The following is a 16725-nucleotide window of genomic DNA, read 5'->3' on the forward strand; positions in this document are numbered from 1 at the left end:
GCATATGAATGACTTCTGGAAACCATAAGGAGTCTGAGAGCAAAACATCAAACAGTGCATTCTCAGGTGCAGCTTGCAGAAAGGAGGCATGTTGGACTGGCATGTTGGGTTTGTAGGGAACATTTGAGAAGCCAGTTTTCTAATCCACAATGTTACAGTATCAAGTAACTTTTTTCAAGGAGTATCTTCCAGTATAATGCAATAAATGATAATAAATTACCTTGCATCACTAAGCAATGGGTTTCTCAAATGATTTTCACCGATAAATGGTATTTACAGGAAAGGGAATCAGTAACTTAATGGATATTACTGAACGAGCAAAGGAGTATGAAGTTTAGAAATGAAATCTTTGGCAGTCAGTGAATTGAGCATATATTGTTGAGAGTGCATTCAAAATATTACTGTACATATTTTTCTCTGCCATGGGATATCTCAGAGCAGTGGGCAATAGAGGGTTCTGCCCAAAAACCTGTGTTATGGTTTAGATCTGGAATGTCCCCTAAAGTCTCATGTAAAGGCTTGGTACCCAAGCAGCAGTGTTCAGAGGTGGGGATTTGGGGAAGTGGCTGGACCCTGAGGGCTCTGATCCTCATCAGTAAGTTAATTCTTTGAAAGGTTCATATTTGATGGCATTATGGGAGGTGTTGGAAATTGTAGGTGGTGGGTCCTCGTTGGAATAAGTAAGTCACTGGGGGTGTGCCCTGAAAAGGTATATCTTGTCCCTGGTCCTTCTTATAGCATGCTTGCCTGCACCACCTGCCCCTCCTCCCACCTTTCTTTCTCTCCTTCCTGATTGTCTTGAGATGAGCAACTCTGCTCCACTCTGCCCTCTCTGACCTGACGCTCTGCCTCCCGACAGGCCCAGCACAATGAAATCAACTAACCTTATTCTGAACCCTCTAAAACCAGGAGTCAAAATAAATCTTTCCTCCTCTAAGGCCGCCTCTCCCTCCCCAAATACTTGGTGACAGAGACAAAAAGCAACAGAGTTAGACTATCTGGGTTTGAATCCTAGATAGATTCTTTAGCTGTATGATCTTTTTTAAAAATATATTTTGTTTTAGTTGTAGGTAGACACAATACCTTTATTTTATTCTTATGTGATGCCGAGGATCGAACCCAGGGCTTCGCACATGCCAGGCGAGCTCTCTAATACCACTGAGCCACAACCCCAGTCCTAGCTGTGTGATCTTGAACATTAATTAACCTCTGTGTGCCTCAGTTTCCTTTTTCTATATTAGGGATAATAGTGATAACCCAATTCAAAGTTGTTATGAGGATAAAATAGATTTATATTTATATTATGCTGTTTGCAAGCTGGTCTGCAGCACAGAAAGTGCCATTTAGTTATATGTTAAAGTGAAAAAGAAGCAATTTGGCTGTTAGAGTCATCTAACTAGTGATGACTGATCACAGGGAAAACTGTCAGAATCAAGGATCAATTCATGTCAAAGTAAGTTAGCTTACTAATGTCACAATAACTTGATTTGTTTTTCTGGATTTAAAATAACATGTAAAAACATTGATACAAAATCAGTGGTCCTTTATACTGTATACTCAGGTTCCAATTGTCATTAAGCCTTCCCAATAAGGATTCATTAACCTTAATCTTTATGATCTTCGATCTCTATATGGAGTTTCTGGCAGTAGAATATAGATGTCTTTTTAAAAAACATTTTAGAAAATAAAATTTTATTCCCAGAAACATAATAAAGGAAATAAAAAGTCAAATCCTACCCCCCAACTTTTAATGGTAGACAATAATGATGTCAAATAGAATTTATTACCTGCCTTTATTTCTTTTGATGGAATGTTTTAGAGAAAAATTAAATAGAAAATATAGTTATTTCTAAAAATTGCAGTTTGATTTGATAAGTAATTTTTTTCCTATAAATTCTTTTAATGTAAATGAATAAAGAATTGTGAGTTTAGACTGGATACCACAGCTAATCCACGGCTCTGATTTAAACTTTCTTGTTTTTTGTCTGGCATGGCCTGGGGCTAAATAAACCTTTAACTATTTTTCATTCATTGCTTTCAAACTTTTCTGTCTTCAGTCCTTGGCTTCTTGCCTTACATTTGGTAAATTCCAAGGTTGTTCTCTTCTCCTTCATATCTTTCATATCTTTTTCTTTCTTTCTTTCTTTCTTTCTTTCTTTCTTTCTTTCTTTCTTTCTTTCTTTCTTTCTTTCTTTCTTTCTTTTTCTTTTTTTTGCTTTACAACTGAGTGCTTTATAACTGAGTCACATCTCTAGCCCTTTTAAAAATATTTTATTTAGGGTCTCACTGCATTGCCTAGGGCCTTACTAAGTTGCTGAGGCTGGCTTTGAACTCATGGTCCTCCTGCCTCCGCCTCCTGAGCTTCTGGGATTACAATTGTGTGCCACTGTGTCCAGCCTCATATTCTTATCTTTTGCAGGTATTTAACTTTCCTTTATCCAATCTCATGGTTTCACTTAACCTCTATGTGCCTATCTTGAAAATGATCTTATTCCCTTCCCAGGGTCCCTCCAGTTTGTCTTCAGTCTGACTGCATGCACGCTACCATTTGTATTTGAGTTCCTACTGTAACTTTAAATAGACATGTAGTCCCCAAACATTTGTACCATTAGCTCTGCACCACTCTGTTTCTTCCTCCAATTCCCACTGTCTGTTTTTTTTTTAATTATTTTTTTTATTTTTACAGACTGCATTTTGATTCATTGTACACAAATGGGGTACATCTTTTCATTTCTATGGTTGTACACATTGTAGATTCATACCATTCGTGTAATCATGCATGTACATAGGGTAATGATGTCTGTCTCATTCCACCATTTTTCATACCCCCCCTCATTTCCCTCTTCGTAATCTAAAGTTCCTTCATTCTTCTCTCACCCCCATCTGCCCACCCCCATTATATATCATCATCCACTTATCAGGGAAAAAATTCAACCTTTGGTTTTTTTGGGATTGGATTATTTCACTTAGCGTGATATTCTCCAATTCCATTCATTTATTTTCAAATGCCATAATATTATTATTCTTTATGGCTGAATAATATCCCTTTGTGTATATATATCACAGTTTCTTTATCCATTCATCTGATGAATGGATAAAGTTTGTTGGTTCCACAAACTAGCTATTGTGAATTGAACCACTATAAACATGCAAATTAAAACAACTCTAAGATTTCATCTTACCCCAGTTAGAATGGCTATTATCAGGAACACAAGCAATAATAGGTGTTGATGGGATGTGGGAGAAAAGGCACACTTTTACATTGCTGGTGGAGTTGCAAATTGGTGCAACCACTCTGGAAAGCAGTGTGGAGATTCCTCAGAAAAACTTGGAATGGTCCCACTGTCTTTTAAAAGCCAGTGGTTCCCCCTCTTATGTTTTGATTTTAGTCAGGATACTAGCATCACCCAGGCACCAAAGGTGCAATGTTTCTGAAGGTCTATAAATTCAGCATAATTAACAATAGACTCATGTGGTGCTTTAATGCAAGAATTTTTAACCAAATAACTGTGAATAGAAATTCCAAGGTCCCCTTGGATGGGAGGGGGAAGATAACCTCATTTTAGTAATCTTTAAATGAAAATTAGCTTTTCCTTTAATTATAAATGTAGATGAGAAACCACAGTAGAATGTACTGCAACTTGGTACCAGAAGTAATTATGAATATTTTCATATTTCATTACAGTTTCATTACCAGTATCTTGAAATGTCACTTATTCTCATAACTATTTAAAAATTACAGTGTGTAGCCACATATCATGGTGCATGCCTATTACAATCTCAGTACCCTGGGATGCTGAGGTAGGAGCAGAGGTAGGAGAGTCACAAATTCAAGGCTAGCCTGGGAGTCTTAGTGAGACTCTGACTCAAAATAAAAAATAAAAATATCTGGGGCTGTAGCTTAGTGAGAGACTGCCCCTGGGTTCAGTTCCCTCCATTATTGAAAAAAATATAGCTGCTATTATGCTTACCAAAAGATTTTACAATTTAACATATTAATAAAGAAGCATATAAATTATCACAAATATACTTTAAAAATATTTCAATAACTGGGTGTTGTGATGCACACCTGTAGTCCCAGAGGCTTGGGAGGCTGAGGCAGAAGGATCATGAGTTCAAGCTTCCTTAGTAATTTAGAAAGGTCCTAAGCAACTTGGCGAGACCCTGTCTCTAAATAAAATATATATTTAAAAAAGGACTATCAAAGAAAACAAGCAATAATGTGAAGAGAGAGTCTACAGAGTGGGAGAACATCTTTACCACATGTATCTCAGAGCACTAATCTCCAGGATATATAAAGAACTAAAAAACTTAACACCAAAAAACCAAATAACCCAATCAATAAATGGGTTAAGGAACTTAACAAATATATGAAAAAATGTTCAACATCTCTAGCAATTAGAGTAATGCAAATCAAAATTACTCTAAGATTTCATCTCACCCCAGTCAGAATGGCAATTATCAAGAATACAAGCAACAATAGATGTTGGAGAAGATGTGGGCAAAAAGGTATACTCATACATTGCTGGTGGAACTGCAAATTAGTGCAACCACTCTGGAAAGCAGTGTGAAGATTCCTTAGAAAAATGGAATGGAACCACCATTTGACCCAGCTATCCCATTCCTCAGTTTATACCCAAAGGACTTAAAATCAGCATACTACAGTAACGCAGTCACATCAATGTTTATAGCAGCTCAGTTCACAGTAACTAAACTATGGAATCAACTTAGATGCCCTTCAACAGATGAATGGATAGAGAAAATGTGGTACATATACACAGTGGGATATTACTCAGCTTTAAAGAAGAATGAAATTGTAGTATTTGAATGTAAATGGATGGAACTAGAGAATATCATGCTAAGTGAAATAAGCCAATCCCCAAAATCCATAGACTGAATATTTTCTCAATGAATGCCAATTCATAGTGGGTGGTGGGTAGGGAAAAATGAAGGAATTTTGGATTGTGCAGGAGGAGAGGAGAAAGATGGAGCAGTGTGGATGGGAAGGACAGTAGATTGAGACAAACATTATTACCCTATATTATATACATGCATGATTACACTACTGGTGTGACAGCCAGAGGAATGAGAAGTTATGCTCCATTTGTGTACAGTGTGTCAAATGCATTCTACTGTCATGTAAAACAAATTAGAACAAATTAAAAAATTAAAATAAAAGGGGGTGCTGCAGATGTGACTCCATGGTTACGTGCCCAAGGATTCAATACATGGTACCAAAAGAAAAAAAAAAAAAAAAGAAAGAAAGAAAAAGAAAAAGAAAAAGATAACTATTTCAGTACATTTAGTTTTCTTTACAATTCTGTTCTTTTATACCTTTAAAAACACTATTTTGAGAAGGACTCCAGAGGCTTCATCAGTCTATTTTCCAAAAGATAATAAAGTATCACTATTTTCCTGTCATATGTGCTCATGTGAATCTTGACAACAATATAAGGTTTGGAGGTACCACTCAAGTATTATTATTCATTCAGCATTTGATTTATTTGTTTGTGGTACTGGGAATTGAACAAAGGGGTACTCTTAACATTGAGCTACTTCTCCAGCCCTTTTCATCTTTTATTTTAAGACTGGATCTCACCAAGTTGAGCAAGCTGGTCTCAAACTTGTAATCCTCCTGCCTAAATCTCACACGTAGCTGAGATTACAGGTGTGTGCTAGCACACCCAGCCTCATTCAGCATTTTGACCCTGGGTTTGAGTGCTTGGTATTACTTTAACCAACACCTCATCCCAATTTTTAGAGTCAAAATGTCATAATTTTATAAGAACCACATACTCTTGAAAAATTTGAAGTTTTTAAGACTTTCAAGTCTTTCGAAAGAGTTTTAGAATAGGAAAAGAAACTTAAGAAAAGGTATGTGTGTATGTGAAGACAAAGGGATGTGTGTGTGTGTGTGTGTGTGTGTGTGTGTGTCTTACCTTTTAGTATAATTGCAGATAACAGAAAATTAAGTGAGCTTGCCAGCAATTAGCCAAAAAGGATTAACATATTAATATACTAGAAAAATGAAGGGGAGAATGATTCAGGTATAATCACAGACCTGATCAAGCATATTATCCTTAATGACTCCTTCCATATAAATTAGGTAATTTGATGAATAAACAAATTTTGATAATCTATAGTGATATAGATGAAATTCTCAAGCTCTGTGGGTTGTTTTTAATTTTAATTAGCTATTCTTTTTACTACTGACCTCCATTATCTTGGATGATCACCAACTTTCTAATAAAGAAATTAGCTAGGGAACTGATTTGGTTGAATTATATTCACTGTATTATAATTTGGATATCTATTACTCTATAAAAACTATCCCACAGTGTGAATGCAGTATTATCTCTCATAGCTCTGTGGTGTTCTTGCCTCAGGTCTCTTTTGTGTTTGCAGCCATCTAAAGGCCCCTCTGTTCTGCATGCCCGAGGTGGCTTCTTCACCCAGATCTGGTGCCTGTGGTCCCCTTTGGTCCCTCTCTCAGCAGAGTAGCCTGGGCTGTTTTATATGATGGTTCATCATATATCAAGGATGTTCATCCTTGTTCAGGATGACAAGAGGCACAGAGTGGGACCGGCTCATCCTCTTAAAGGCTGGGACTATAAGGGTAGAACATTACTTACTCTGTATTCTGCTGGACACACAGGATTCCTTGGGTGAAGGAGCAGACTCCACCTCTCAGAGGTGGAAAGGGCCTGTGTCCCAAGAAAGGAAGGAGTTGAAGTCACTCATGTTTCTCATTTCCCCTGCTTTACCTTGTTTTCCTCCTCAAACTGGATCTTCTTTCTGACTTCTCAGTCTTCATTTATCAATAATCTAGTCAATATTTTCTCTCAGGTCAACTCTTTTCTGTTTCTTATATCTAATCAGGTCGGTTTTTGTTTGTTTTCTGTCAGACTGGAGTGTTCCTTCCTCTGTAGTTCACTGCTACTCTGGCGGCCATCCTGACTTTCTCAAGCACTGTAGTGGAGTTTCCTACTGGTTGCTGTGGAGTTTGGAAGTCCCTAACAACATCTTCTTCTGACACCAATTCTTCTGCAATTTGTGGACTTCCGAGTCACCCTTAGGTTTATAATTCACAAGAAAAATCACCCAGAACTCTGAAAGTTATGTTAATAATCACGGTTATGGATTTTGATAGTGAAAGGGTACAGATTCCAAATCAAACAGGGGAAGAAGAGCATGAATCCAGAAGGGATTGAGGTGCTAAGCTTCTTCTGTCCTCTCCTAGTGACATTATGTGGACAGGAAATTTGTGTGATAACACACAGGAGTATTTGCCAACCAGCGAAGTTTAGCTGAGCGTTTGTGTCTAGAGTGTTTATTAAGGCTCCACCATATAGGCATGATTGGATGAACAGATAGTGACTGCTCACATGGTAAACCTTAGTCTCCTGTCTCTCTAGAGACTACACTGATTGATACTGCAGGGCTAGAGGTACGCCCCCGCCCCCCTTAAGTCACATTGTTGGTGTGTTCCAAAGCCAGCCTCAAGGTAAACAAATACCCTCCTTACAGACAGGATATCTCAGGGGCTTAGAGATCACTTTTAGGAGCAGGAGGAAGAGGGACAAAGGCCAGACCTCTCCATGGGCAGGGTTAATCCTCTACTGCTGAGTCACCAGATCTCTTTCTCTACATTCCATCCTACATGCTCTTGCCAGATAAATCTTTCTAACGAATAGACTTAGGTCACATTCCTGCTCAATGACCTACTGTATTTTTTACACGGGTTTGTCCTCATGTTTCAGATTTTCTAGGTAGTTTTCATTATAAATATTCTCTTTTTATGACCCCATAAACCTAAATGCCAAAGTCACCCATGTTCCTTAATCATCCTGTTTTCTATCTGGCCTTTATCCTCACTATTGTCTAATCTGCGGTGTCCTCACCCATTCAAACTTTAACCTATCCAGTGGTCTCGTCCATGTGCCTTCACTACTATAAAGCCCTAATTGCTTGAAGTAGATGTATTCAGTTCCTCTTTGGATTCCTTTCTCTGTGTGTCTCTATGATCTTTGCTGTGATCTGCCTTGTGTTAAAGCTATGTTTGTATCTGTCTTGATTTCTTTATGAGACAGTAAGCTCTTTAAGAGAAAGGATTATATTTTATTCCTCTTCATATTCCCTGTAGAGGCGAAGATCATGCTTGGAATGAATGCATGCAGAATATGTGCAGAATTTAATTCATACCATTTGGGGAAGATCCAACAAACATTTAATGTCACAAATGTAGACTTCTTAGAATAGTGCCTTCTCTGTTGTATGTAATAAACAGTACAGTAATAGGTCCTCTTAAAATCCAAATAGGCTGGAGTGTTCAGGAGAGGTTCTTTTGAGGATTTGACTGTTTTAAAACACTGATTTCATAAGAACAGCTGAACATCTGCATTGAGATCTTTGACACTATGGGTAGATCAGTGATTTGGGGGAATTTAACCAAAGAATCTGACTAGGTCTTATTGTTCCCGATGTGAAAAATAATCTGATAGGCTTCACTTTAACTTCAGTTCTATGCCCTCTCCTCACTCATATTAAACACTTCCTCCCCGTAACCATCCAGGATTCCAGTGTACACCAAGATAATATTTAACATACTCATTCATATAATGATTCAGCATGTAATTTAATGAGCATGTATTTATCTCATACTATGCCAGATATGGGGGAAACAGTAGTGAACAAGACAGAATAGCTTCTATCTTTAGTTGATCCCTTAGAAGAGATTTTAAAAGCCTTGGGTATATTTCTTATTAGATGAGTTAAACTTCCAACTTTCTGGTTTTCCTAACATGTCTAGGAAACAGGAGAGGTAAACTGATAACATCTGCAGCAGCTCACAATTTCTGAGCACTTAACACCTGGGCTGAGTATTCCGTATGCACCACTTTGTTTCATCCTGATAACCCTGTGGGTAGCAACATCACCATTACTGCATCTTAGAGAAGTAGATGAGAGAATCAGGGTGAACCCATGGTTTGCTTCCTCTAGAACCTGCACTCTTCATCACTGTTCAATAAATTACTACTAGACTAAACCTTGGCACCCTCTTGCTGTAGTTACCTTTAATTTTACATTGTTATTCCAACCCAGTAATCAAACATGACCCTTGCCTAACTGCTAATTCACATTTTGAGTTGCTAAGTACATGGATCAAACCCACTATTGGTCCATAAGTGTACCTATCTTTGTTCTTTACAGAAAAGTCTTTTATATTGCTTGCATATCATCTTGGGAAAAAAAATTAGAATATTTTAGAACTTTTTTTTACTTAGTTGAAAGTTGCTACGAGTTGTGCCACTTTGAATTTTCTAATACTTCACTCCGACTACATTAGTGAGTCTGAGTTCAACAAGCTATGGATCACATGATTCCGGAAGTGTCTGAAATTTTAGTTTGACAGAGATAAATTGTTTCCCTGCCCTCTAATGCAAAAGTACTATCAATGTTAAGCATGTTGGTTTATTTATTCAAGTATCTTTGAAATGATATATTCAGAGATCTGTAATATTGAGCTTTATACAGCTTATTTCTCAAAGGAATACAAATAAAATGTCGAATTCCAGAGGAAAGAATCTAGAATCTTAATTATGTAAATGAGTAAGGGAGATAGTATTATTCTTTGTAATTTCTTACTGTTCTAGCTCCTAACTCTCCCCAGGGTCTTTTAGACAACTTCATCCCAGTAGACATTTCTTTGAATCTCTTGGTGGGTGCATTTGTGGGTATAGGGGAACACACCACACTGCCTTGCCTTCCATGGTCATACTGGAGAAATATTTGCTCACAATGTTCTTCTCTCATTTAACCAGTGCTATTTCTGTAGAGTAGATTGAAGGCAGTCAATAGAGTAAGAATAGGGCTCTGAAAACAAACTTTGAATGCTGCCTTTCCCCTGGCTATAAGTGTGTAATTTTGGGAAATTTAATTAATATCTTCAAGTGTCAGATTTTTAATCTATAAAATAGGAATAATAATAATTCCTATACTGTATTGTTTAATGGATTAAATGTAGTTTGTACTAGACATATATTAAGTGCCCAATTGCTCCAAAAGGCTAAATGTTTGCTTTCTTGTTATTGGAAAAAACATGTTTTCTTTCTTTTTATTCATTTAAATGATTAAAACAATAAGTGATCTTGATAATTAGCATGATTGTCACCAGCAGCCAACCCAGGGAACCTGTCTGGATCTTGGCTGACTGGATTCGGCAACCCACCGGCTTAAGAAGAAATAGGCAAATGATATTAAAATGAAAAATGAAGTTTATGCATTTTGATCAAGTTGGGGAGCAGCAGCTAGATTGTTTCTCCACCAGTGCTACAGAGGCAGCTACAATTTATAGAAACCAAAGCCAGGTGATAGACATATGTAGATTTAGCTAAGCTGTTTTTAACCAGAAAATAGGCCAGTTTTAGCTTCTGTGGCCCCCATCCATCCTCAGCACAAGGAAGCTTTAATTCTCAGTGTAAGGACATTCAGGGGCTCTCTATTTCATTATTACTAAATACAGAATAACCTCTTCAAGGAAAAACAATGCAATAACATAAGTAATGATCTCCTAAGAGGGTGGTTTTCACGATGCCATTCTTGTTCTAGTGGTTGACACAGAAAAGTTTTGAATTCATCCCTAATTGTTAGTATCAAATGAAAGTCTTTGAAACTAAAAATTATTGAAATTCTTTGGACTATTAAGTGACAATGTGGGTTCAAATCTAGGTTCTGTCACTGGGTAACTTTGGATAAATCACTTATTCTCTCTGCCTCAGTTTGCTGTATGTTAAATGCAGATAAAAAAGCACCTATTTCATAGGGTTTTAGGTGAGGATTAAATGAGATGACATTTATGAGTCCTTTAGAATAGTACCAGGCATGTGCAAAGTTTAACTCTTATTATTTTATATTGATGATGTTAACACAACTAAACTTGATTTTTATACAAATATAATAAATACCTTTGGTGAAGATATATTTTGGATAATGGATAAAATAATTCTTATTATCATAGACATTAACTAGCTGGGTATACATGTAAGGAGTGCATCAGATATGAAAAGTCATAAATTCAAGATCTCCTTGGAAGGAAGTGATTATTTAAAAGAAACCATTCATAAGATCATATTATGGTTATTATAAATGATGTTCAATCATTTTTATTTCACAACTTTAGTAATATATCTTGCATTCCTGCCTTTGTAAACTTAGACATGATTTTACCTATATTTCCTGCTTGTTACCATAACAGATTATACAGTCAAGGCAGAAACAAGAATTGTGTAGGACAGTCTTAAAGTAATTACTGTGGACTTCAGAATAATCTTATTGGAGAACAACTGCTGAGAAATGAACCATAATTGCTTCTGTGACTCCAATGGAAATTGTAAAAGTTTAGTAACCTATGGTTCTGGACCCTGGGAGTCAATTTTAGGAAATAGGAAGAACTTGGAATTTGGCAACAGAAGTACTTGTTGTGAAATCTGTTGCTTCCATATATCAAGCATATGACTCCAGGCAATTTGCTTATTTCTTTACTCATTGTTTTCTTCTTATGTAAAATAAAAATCATAATGTATACCCTGTTGTTTACAGGATTGTTCTGTGGGTCAAATGAGATAAAAAGGTGAGAGCCTTAGGCACATGATTACGCTTTCCATTTTTATTAATGTTAAGACAAGGGTGGAAAACAAAACATTTTTGTTTCCCTATGGCATGGTGGATACAGGACCTGATCTATAAGAAGAGAAAAGCAGAGGGGATATTTTCTATTTAAATTCTATTGTACTAAGTTTAATTATAGTGACTTAGTTCTATTTAATTTATTCTATTTAGCTATGTCATTTTATCTCACAGCTGTTGAAAGAGAATATGGAAAGAGAATGTTGGGTTGAAGGGTGGAAGAGAGGGGAAAGGGTCTTGGTGCAAAGCTGGTTACTGGAAGAAGGTAGGTGGGGGATGAATTATATCCTGCCTTTGTCATCCAGGTAAGGTCTCAGCAAGACGTCAGCACCTTCTGACTTTGGATGTGGGGGTGAGGGAGGAAGAGTGAGGATCAGTATGCTTTTGCAGTTCACAGAGATTTGGGAGAGGCAGTACTGGGGGCTCCTGTTTGCAAGCAGGGAAAAATCCTGGGAGGTGAAGTTGCTCTTCAAGAAGGGCAGGCAGGACCTAGAGAAGGATGGCCTGGATGGTTACCTTCTGGAAAATATGAAGGTCAGCTTCGATCGTGAGGCTTCCTAAAATTGCAACCTTTTTCTTACGTGTAGCTTTTATTTCCCATTGATTTCTCAACCGTTGCTAACGTTAAGCTATCCTAGAGCAGAACAGAAAGACATGCATTTATTTAGGATCAGAAGAACAGAAGCAAACTTGTCTTTCCACACTGCTGTGGGCTGTGGGGAGGGAAAACATTTGGATCAGAGCTTGGCTGGTGGCCATGAAAGCAGATGGATCTAATCTTGTTTATATGTGGCATTGGCTCCCTAATGGCTTTATGGAGAAGGAGGAGGACAGGAGGTGCCCATAAGCACTCTACTCTGGCTTTCTCCTTTTTTTTTTTTTTTCAAACCATTGTCTTCATTTTATCTCATAACTCTCAACCATCTTCCTCTAAGAGTTTGTCTTTTGTTTCTAAAGACAAACAAAATAAGAGTTTGTCTTTTGTTTCTAAGTCCTACCCATTTCTACCTTGGTCTTTGGGCTTCAGTAGCCAAGGCTTTAGAAGTTCTCTATTCTTTCTGCTGAGGGGGTGACTTAGGAGAAGTTTCTGCTGGGTCTGTGGTATCTTCTACATTCACTGTTGCATCACACATCAATGTTCATATAGCTGCTCAATTCACAATAGTCAGACTGTGGAACCAACCTAGATGCCCTTCAATTGATGAGTGGATAAAGAAACTGTGGTATATATATACAATTGAATATTACTCAGCCATAAAGAATGATAAAATTATGGCATTTGCAGGCAAATGGATGAAATTGGAAAATATCATGCTAAGTGAGATAAGCCAATCTCAAAAAGCCAAAGGACGAATGATATCGCTAATAAGTGGATGATGACACATAATGGGGGGGAGGGAAGGGTTAGTGTTAGGGTTAGAGTTAGGGTTAGGGAGGGGGGCAAGTATGGAGGAAGGAAGTACTGTATAGAGGGAAAAGAGGGGTGGGAGGGGTGGGGGGGAAGGGAAAAAATAACAGAATGAATCAAACAACATTGTTCTATGTAAATTTATGATTACACAAATGGTATGCCTTTACGCCATGTACAAACAGAGAAACAACATGTATCCCATTTGTTTACAATAAAAAAAGAAAACACTAATGAGTATTGAGAGTACAGTACAGTAAAAACAGATGAACTATATTTTCTCTGGTGAGCTGAGAAACTAGCCATCCTATTTTGGTTTACCTTTATAAGAAGATGTTTCATAAGATCTAAACCACAAATTTGTATGGCTGTGATTGGAACAAAACATATACTGGGTTGGACACTATTTTAGTGTGTTAGCATGTTTGCAAAGGAAAATAGAAAGGCATTATAACCCAACAACTTGAGTGTGCATTTAAGCCCTACTATGTACTGTCTGCATGACTTTGGGCAACTCAGATTTTAAAAAACAGGTTCTTTTGTGGGAAGGAAATGTAAGTATTTAATCTCAAAAATCTCAAAAATACTAAGAATGAAAGGATACTTCTAAAATATTATAAAGACTGCTTGTTTTAAGCCTATAACCAGCATCAAATACAGCAATGAGTCCCATGAAGTTTTGGTATTTTAATCAGTTAAGACAAGGATAGCCCAGTGTGGTGGCTTTCTTTTGTAATCCCATCCTCTAGGAAGGCAGAGGCAGAAGGATCACAAGTTCAGGGCCAGCCTCAGGCAACTTAAGGAGACTCTTCAGCAACTTAGTGAGAACCTGTCTCAAAATATGAAAAAGGGCAGGGGATGTAACTCAGTGGTAAAGCACCCCTGGGTTCAATTCCCAGTGTGTGTGTGTGTGTGTGTGTGTGTGTGTGTGTGTGTGTGTATAAAGAATATTTATATCCACCATTATTTTTAAACTTCAATTGGAAGTTCTGGCCTATGTAATAAAGCATGTCCCAAAAGTGAGAATAATAATTACGGACAAAGTACATTCTAAGAATAACTGTAATGAAAAGTGAATTTGGGTTATGTAAAAAGCAAATAAGTGGCAATAGCCAAGAAAATTTTGAACAAAGAATTGGAGATATTTATCCTACCAAATATTGTACATTCTGTAAAGTTTACCCCGCAAACACAAGAATTGGCAGATGGATCAGAGGAAGAATCTTATGTACAGTTGTTGACTTATTTAGCATGTATGCTGGATTGAGAACCAAAGTAAGTGCTTTTTATACATTATCTGATTTAATGTTTACAATGAGATTATAAGACAGGCACTGTTAAGATAGACTTGCTTAGGAGTCAGAAGTGACATCAGAGCTCAGGTATACCTTGAAGTGATTTTTACAGAGACAAACCACAAAGGAGTGGGTGATTTCCTCAACAGTACTGTGGACAGGCTGGGAGAAGGAGTAATGAGAAATCACTTAAGTAGCTGGGCACCATGGCACACGCCTGTAATCCCAGTGGCTCTGGAGGCGGAGGCAAGAGAATCGCGAGTTCAAAGCCAGCCTCAGCAAAAAGTGAGGCGCTAAGCAATTCAGTGAGACCCTGTCTCTAAATAAACTACATAATAGGGCTGGGGATGTGGCTCAGTGGTCGAATGCCCCTGAGTTCAAGCCCTAGTACCAAAAAAAAAAAAAAAAAAAATCATTTAAGTTCTCAACTCATATCGTACCTAAATTAAATTCCACATGAGTTAGAAAAAAAAATAAGGCAAGGGTTAAAGGTGGCAGTGGATATTGGGGTACAAGTATATTAAAATGTAAGTAGCCCTTTAATTGATAGTAGACAGAGGAAAGAACTTTCTAAGCATAGAAGTCCTGAAAGACACCACAAAATGAATGATGGATGTGTTTGACTACATAAAATTTAAACTTGCTGTGCATCAAAAGCCATTATAAACCAAACTTAAATGCAAATAACAGACTGTGAAAGCAAATGAAAATACTTAGACAATTAAAATATACAAATGATTGATCCTGTATAAAGAGCTCTTGCTAATCAATATGAAAACCACAAATCTTCTAAGTAAAAATAGTCAAAAACTCTGCACAGGAGAATTACCATACATTCTGAAAATTGCTCAGCTGTAGTAACAAGAAAAAATAATTAGAATAAAAAGCAGATGCAAGTGTTTTCACTTTTGAGTATTTTGTGAAAGTGCTAAGATACATTTGTGACTGTTTAGAGAAATAGTCACTGTCCTATATCACTAATTATTGTTTTGGTGAGCAATTTACAGATTTTTGCCCTGTGGTAGGCAAATAGTGGGCAAATGCCATGAAAAAGTTTTATGTTCTTTCTTCAAAAGTTTCATTTTGGTGAATTTCACAAGGCAATAAGAATAATAAAGTTCAGATTTTTGTACAAAGATATTACTGCAATGTTAAGTGTACTAGACAGACAAAAAATAACTTTAATCATAAATATCCAGAAGTGTTTGAACAAATTTTACCATGTAAATGTGAAGATTAGAATGCAACTATTAATAGGGAGGGGGGCAAGAATGGAGGAAGGAAGGACTGTATAGAGGGAAAAGAGGGGTGGGAGGGGTGGGGGAAGGGAAAAAAAATAACAGAATGAATCAAACAACATTACCCTATGTAAATTTATGATTACACAAATGGTATGCCTTTACGCCATGTACAAGCAGAGAAACAACATGTATCCCATTTGTTTACAATAAAAAAAAAAGAATGCAACTATTAAGACCATGTTTTCAAATGCTATTGTTCAGAAAGTGATTCAACGTTAAGGGAAAATGGCAAGATAAACTCTATGTATGGTATAATCCCAATCTTGTTTAGAATGGTGTGTGTACATGACCGTGTATATTGAAAAATATCAACACAAAATATTGGTTTCTCAAAGCGTTGGGTGATGAGCAGTTTTTGTTTTCTGTTTTTCACATTTTCTATATTACTTTTATAATTATAAAAAGTTATTAAATTTACTATTCAGAAGTTATAAAGATTCAATGAGAAATTGTGACTGGGATACAGAGAACAAAGTTAAAGTTTTAGAAATATCAATTTCCTTCTATTTTTCTCTATTAGAACCTCAAATACAAACTTGAAGTTGATTTATTTCTTTATGACTTGATAATGGATTTTTAAAAACTGATGAGATGAAATAATTTTGAGGGGTCAATATGTTTAGCTTTTGATAAAAGTCAAATTAACTATATGCAGTATAGTGAGAGCTAATGGTGATGTAGAATATTCCTTTCTTTACAGGATACTTGCATAACTTTTATTCTAGCTAGAATGATTTGCATCTTGCACGTTACTACATCCTAATAGAAAATGAACTAATGCAATTTTTAGCTAATGGAATAAAGTCAGCATTTAGTAAAACCTAAAGTCAGTCTTAATCTTCATCTTGAAGAACTTGTACCTAGAGAGGGGCTATAGTTTTCTATTTTGAGGTTATAGTGATATTATAGAAATCATCTCATGTCATTTTTCGTATAATCAGGCTTTTGGTTCAAATATGCCTGTTCTGGCCCTTGGTAAACAATATTTGCAGTAATGAAGTTTTGTAAGAAAATGGATTTCTCCTAATAGCTGTAA

At 36.6% G+C, this 16725-nt stretch overlaps 1 protein-coding gene across 7 annotated transcripts in view; it reads left to right on the top strand.

Moving 5' to 3' along the window:
- ANK3 (ankyrin 3) overlaps positions 1-16725 on the top strand; it is a 621742-nt gene that overhangs the window by 83290 nt on the left and 521727 nt on the right. The gene's annotated exons all lie outside the window — the stretch shown is intronic.

This window comes from Sciurus vulgaris (assembly GCF_902686455.1).
Source record: "Sciurus vulgaris genome assembly, chromosome: 4".
Lineage (NCBI taxonomy): Eukaryota > Metazoa > Chordata > Mammalia > Rodentia > Sciuridae > Sciurus > Sciurus vulgaris.